The following is a 6,370-nucleotide window of genomic DNA, read 5'->3' on the forward strand; positions in this document are numbered from 1 at the left end:
TTGGCCAGCCCGGTCACCAGACATGAACATTATTGAACCTGTCTGGGGTAAGATGGAGGAGGAGGCATTCAAAATGATAACAAAAAATCTTGATGAACTCTGGGAGTCCTGCAAAAACGCTTTCTTTGCCATTCCAGATGACTGTATTGATAAATTATTTGGGTCATTGCAGAGATGTATGAATGCAGTCGTCCAAGCTGATGGGAGTCATACACAATATTAATTTGTTTTCCACTGCACCATGACTTTATATTCTATACTGTACATTATTTCTGTTAAATGACAAGACTTTTGTCCTAGCAAAGCCAGACCTTACAGTCCTAATTAAATAAATAAAAATCAAGGAACGATAATATTTTATTGTGGTTACATAAGCCTAATCTAGAGGCCTTTGCCTTTCATATAAGCCACTTCTGATACCAAATGATCAACTAAAAGTCAAGTTATTATGTGTTGCTCCTAAAACTTGAGTAGACCACAAGACTTTTGTTAGGTAGTGTGTGTTCTTTGCTTTTAATGTCACAGTCATTCAATAAAGATTTTCTTTCAATTGTACAAGGTAATGCATTTTTTATATAAAAACAATCAAGCAAATGAGTTCAGATACAAAAGACACTAAGTGCCATCTGAAATTACATTCTAAAATGAGCATTTTTATCAGCTTCCTATATTTATATTTAGTTATTTTACATTAGAGGCAAAGAAATGAATCTATTTTTGACATAAATAAGAAAGTACTGAACCTTCAAAGAAAAAAAAATATATATATATATCCAAACCTTTAGTGACTTAAGAATCCCCTTCCCTACTGCTAATATTTCACTCATTTAGGAGTTAGTTTTAGTGCTAAATGCGTCGTGAGATATTATTTCTCTGGCAAAACATTAGCAGTCCTAAATTTAGGACTGACAGACCAATTATTTTTTTAAATAGCAACTTTCTGTCTTGAGATGTTTTGTGCATACAGCCCCTGATCTGGAAACAAGTCTAACTATGTTCCTTTGTGTGAATGTGCCTTTAGTCTGATTGATTATAGCAAATAAATAATATTGCGTTAACAATCTTCATCCTTTTGTATAAGTATTATTTTCTTATGTGGAATGTTGTTAAAATACACTTAGAACCTGGTTACAACTGACTTTAACTGCTTGCCCAGAACTAGAGTTCTTTGTTTGACTAGAAGGATGTTTTGTATCAAAGTAACATTCATGCATATTGCTGCAATAAAAAAGTCCCCTTGGGTTCTTTGAAGCGAGTTTCTAAACAACCACTTCAGGTTCTCCAAGATCTTTTAGATCCTTTATAATTAAGCCAAAGGTTTATTAGATCCCAAAGCACACCAACTAATGATCCTATCATAGAGGCTTCAGAATACCATATCAGAGACAAAAATGCAGGAAGAGTGAGATGGGTGGAGCACGCATCGACATGTTTTCCCTTCCGTCCACTGGCTTTTTTTTTTTTTTTTTTCAAATAAAAACATGTTTTTTCAGAGTTCAATTGGTTTTGCCCTTACGCTGACCATTCATGCGTGAACATACGCAAGAAATTGATTGTGATGGACCGCACTTCCTGCTCTTGTTTCGCCTGACTGCCAGCCAGCAACCCTAATTTGGAGCCCTGGATGAGCTTCAGTTAGACCTGATAGCTCTTGCTACTTATAAAAAAACCGTCTCAATTATGAATATTCATCAGCGATCTTCACACATATCGATATCTTCATTATATTGGTGCGAATGACGATGCCACGACATGACATGTTTAGACAGGCCCTGGCACTGAAAATGTTTGACAGCTAAAAATGGCAGGAGATTTGCCTCCCATCATTCCCCTCCCCTTCCACTGTTTATTGCCTTGGGCTTTTGAAGTTAAGGGCACTGTGTAAATTATTCATTTTCCTGTGTGAAGCTTACCTCTCAGCCAGGCCAGCTTCAACAAGCCAAGGTAGGAGTGGCACTGTTTGTTGTTTGTTCAGTGTTGTGCGTGTATGCATGTGTGTGGAGGCGGCTTTAAGCTCTTGTGTGTTAATCTTATCGGCGAGCACTCAACTACCGATATGCCTCAGGTCTGAGAACACCAGGCTTTAACATAAACAGCCTATATGGGCAGATGGACGCCGCTGAACATGAGCTTCCCAGGTGAGGTCATCCAAGTGTGCGCCCTGAATGTCTTCAGACAATCTCGAGCACACAGTTTTGGCAGGTCGAGACAGAGCAGATTGAGAAAGCTATATGGGTTTTGATATTACCCACTAGAGATTACTATCACGCTGACAAAGTGACGCACAAGCGGCAACATTTCCCAAACATCACCAGGGCAGAATGGTTTCTGAGATGAGATGCACAACAGCATCAGGCGGGCGAGCTACAAAGCTGTAAAAACATTGCGTGTGGGCTGAAAGTGGTCAAAACCTATATCGCAGATGGTAGGAACGAACCCAGCACCCTCTGGCACACAGCAGTGTGTCTGCGCTCTAAGCATTCAGAGTATTCGAGGAGCCCGACAGACACATTTTTTATATTTGTAGCATGTCTGGCTGAGAAAGCACCTGTCTGCTCTTCCGATTGGATACCATTGAGCTCGCTGGATGCTACTGAATTCTAAATATACACGCTGTGATTGCAAAGGCTGGAAATCACGGTTTATATTCTGCTTCTTGACACATCTCGGTGGTCCTTTGTAGAGCATATTTGAGGGAATGTTCTTCTAGTAGTACTAATTAGGTAATGCAAAAAATATTTTGATTTGTGGATCCATCTGTCCTTTTATACAAGCATTTGATTTGCCCTCTTTTTCCCTTTTTGTAATTGACTGCAAAGCTTAAATTCAGATCTGACTCTGTTTAATCAACCATTGGATATAATAATAATAATAATAATAATAATAATAATAATAATAATAATTCCTTACATTTATATAGTGCTTTTCTGGACATTCAAAGTGTTTTACACTTTTTTGGGGGAATCTCCTCATCCACCACCAGTGTGCAGCATCCACCTGGATGACGCAACTGCAGCCATATTGTGCCAAACCACACACCAGCTGATTGGTGGAGAGGAGACAGAGTGATGAAGCCAGTTATGAAATGGGGACGGTTAGGAGGCCATGATGGACAGAAACCAGTGGGCAAATTTTGGCCAGGATGCCGGGGTTTACACCATAACTAATCTACACCATAACTTTTTAATCCAGATGGATGGGGCAACCATTACTGCATCCAAAATGGTAAAAAGCCTTGGAGTGATGATTGATGACCAACTAAACTTCTCTGACCACATTTCTAGAACTGCTCGATCGTGCAGATTCGCACTCTATAACATCAGAAAGATCCGACCCTTCTTATCTGAACATGCAGCTCAACTCCTTGTTCAAGCTCTTGTTCTCTCCAAACTGGATTACTGCAACTCTCTACTAGCTGGGCTTCCAGCTAACTCTATCAAGCCTCTTCAGCTGCTCCAGAACGCAGCAGCACGAGTGGTCTTTAATGAACCTAAAAGAGCACATGTCACTCCGCCTCGCCTCTGAACGTCGCCTCGTGGTTCTATCCCAAAGAGGGAAGAAATCACTTTTCCGAACGCTCGCGCTCAATCTGCCCACTTGGTGGAATGAACTCCCTAACTGCATCAGAACGGCAGAGTCACTCGCTGTTTTCAAGAAACAACTAAAAACTCAACTATTTAGTCTCCACTTCCTAATCTGCAATTGCCTCTCTGGATATACCACTAACTGTACTAAAAAAAATAAAAAATAAATAAAAAGTTACTAAAACTTAGACTTTACAGACCTGAAACTTGCCTATAGCACTTATTCATTGTTGCTCTTATAGTTGTGTAAATTGCTTCCTTGTCCTCATTTGTAAGTCGCTTTGGATAAAAGCGTCTGCTAAATGACTAAACGTAAATGTAATCTTTTTCGAAGGACATCGTGAGATTTGTAACGACCACAGAGAGTCAGGACCACGGTTTAACGTCTCATCCAAAAGACAGCACTTACTGAGCAGTATAGAGTCCTCATCAATATACTGCGGCGTTAGGACCCACACAGACCGCAGATTAAGCACTCCCCTGCTGGTCTCACTAACACTGCTTCCTGCAGTAATCTAGCTTTCCCATGTGGCCTCCCATCCAGGTACTGCAGCCCTGCTTAGCTTCAGTGGGCTACTATGTGAAAGTTGCAGAAAGCTAGGTGCCAGCTTAATATAATAAAGTCCCAGCCATATACAATGTTTTTTATTATATTTTGACTAAAATATTTTTTCTATCCCATCTTAGTAGGTATACTTCAAGGGAAATGAAAGAAAATATGAGTAACATGATTACAACAGATTTAGGCCAATACAGGAGTCTGAATCAACTTGCCAAAGCAAACTTTCCAGAAAAATTTGGTAAACACCTTTAAATTTGTCAGTGGTGACAACATAATATGTAGGTTAGGGCACTAAAGGCCCTGCCTTTTTGACGTCAAAACCTTCTGTAGTTTAGAATTTCTTTGTTTTGCTAAATCAGATGTCGTTGAATAAAAATATAAATGAAGATTATAAAAAGTCTTATATATATATATATATATATATATATATATATATATATATATATATATATATATATATATATATATATAGGCAGGCTTTAAGCCTTCTGTTTGTGTTTTGAACAGCCCGACAGATTGGGAAACAGTTCAGGAACTGTTCACTGTTCAGTTCATGTTTAAAATCAGGTCATAATTGTTATTCTGTTTCATTATGATGTTATTATATAAAGAGCCAGCAAATTGCTTTGCATAACTGCTGTAAAAAATAGCATATTGAGTATTTAGTAGGCATGAGCTGTTATAGGATTCTGACAGTATGATAACCTTGGATAAAATAATCTCGGTTTCACTGTATCAAGGTATTGTGATTACTGCACTAAAAAATTTTCAAATGTCTGGGTAAAAAACAAAAACTTTTTTCCCCCTTTGAACACAATATATTTTATTCTTTGAAAGATTTAAAATATTTTGGGACATTGACTTCTGCTGACTTCATTAGTATATAAAAGAATTGATTTCTTTACAATTTAAAACGGCATATTTGGACATCTTTTCTGCTGGAGATACTGTTGTCCTAAAAGACAAACTAAAAATGTAAATAAAAAAATCTTACACATACCTTAGGAACGGTATTACAGAAAATTTGGGTGGTTTAAAAACCATGACTTTTCCAAACCACGGTATAGCTACCTTGCAAACAGTTATCTTCCTATTCAGACCTGCTCAACATGGCCAATTGTGTTAAGTTTGAGATGGGTCAATTGCTAATATCCAATAATGACAGATAGAAAATGTTTAGAAAACCTGTTTGAAAACAGCAATTCTTTTCAAATCCAGTACTGCAAATCCAAGATGGAGGATGAGGTAAGGATTGTATACAGTATAGTAAAAAGTAAGTCACAGTAGGCTACTCACAAAAGAGTACACAAAATCTGGATGACCTACTACTTTCTGCATACAATGGATACTATCCCATGAGGCCATACAGGATTTATACATGGGGATTTAGTGAGTCCAGAATACATTCATACAGCACACGTTCAAGTTATATCAAACGTTTTACGTCAAAAGTACAAATCGTTTTAAAATTAGGGAATTAGGGAGTTATTTCCAAGAGTTTAATTAATTGTCCATTTGATTTTTAAAAGAAACCAAAATTAGCCTGGCAACATGGTTGTTTTAAAGTGTATTGAACAGTAAGTTGCAAATGACAAAAAATCTTTATTTTTATTTTTTTAAATCGGATTTTAAAAGTCCATGTGGATGTTTGCTTACTAATAAACTGCATTTTCTCCACAATATTATGACCTTGATGACACCTAGACACCACAGCCAGACTAAAACCACTGGGTTTTTTGAGAGGATACAAAACACTCCAACAAATTAAATCAAAGCTCAGAGTTTTGATAATCTGAAGCAAACAAACTCCGTCTGACTAAAATCCGAAGATGCTGTAATCACGCAGGCTGCACAGTGAAACTCCAAAGCACGGTTCTTTCAGTATGATAGAGATGGGGTTTTTCACATTAAAAACTACAGAGGGATTTGCAAGTCACGTGAGTGATATACACACTGTATTTGTGTACCATATAGAGTGCACACAAACTGACTGAGTTGTTTGGTCAACGTGTAGCACACTGAGAGGCTCCTTCCTGTTTCTTGATAATGTGGTAAGATTTACAGTATGCGACATGCCTCTCTACTCGGCTTTACACGCGCACCCATGTCAGTCAGTGAAAACCGCCACAAACACTTTCACTATATGCTGTGTGCTACTCAGAAATGGTCTAATTATTGTCAACCGTTACTGATTTGCTTTACTACCACATAAATGTCACTGACA

The sequence above is a fragment of the Danio rerio genome, chromosome 16 (assembly GCF_049306965.1).
Source record: "Danio rerio strain Tuebingen ecotype United States chromosome 16, GRCz12tu, whole genome shotgun sequence".
Lineage (NCBI taxonomy): Eukaryota > Metazoa > Chordata > Actinopteri > Cypriniformes > Danionidae > Danio > Danio rerio.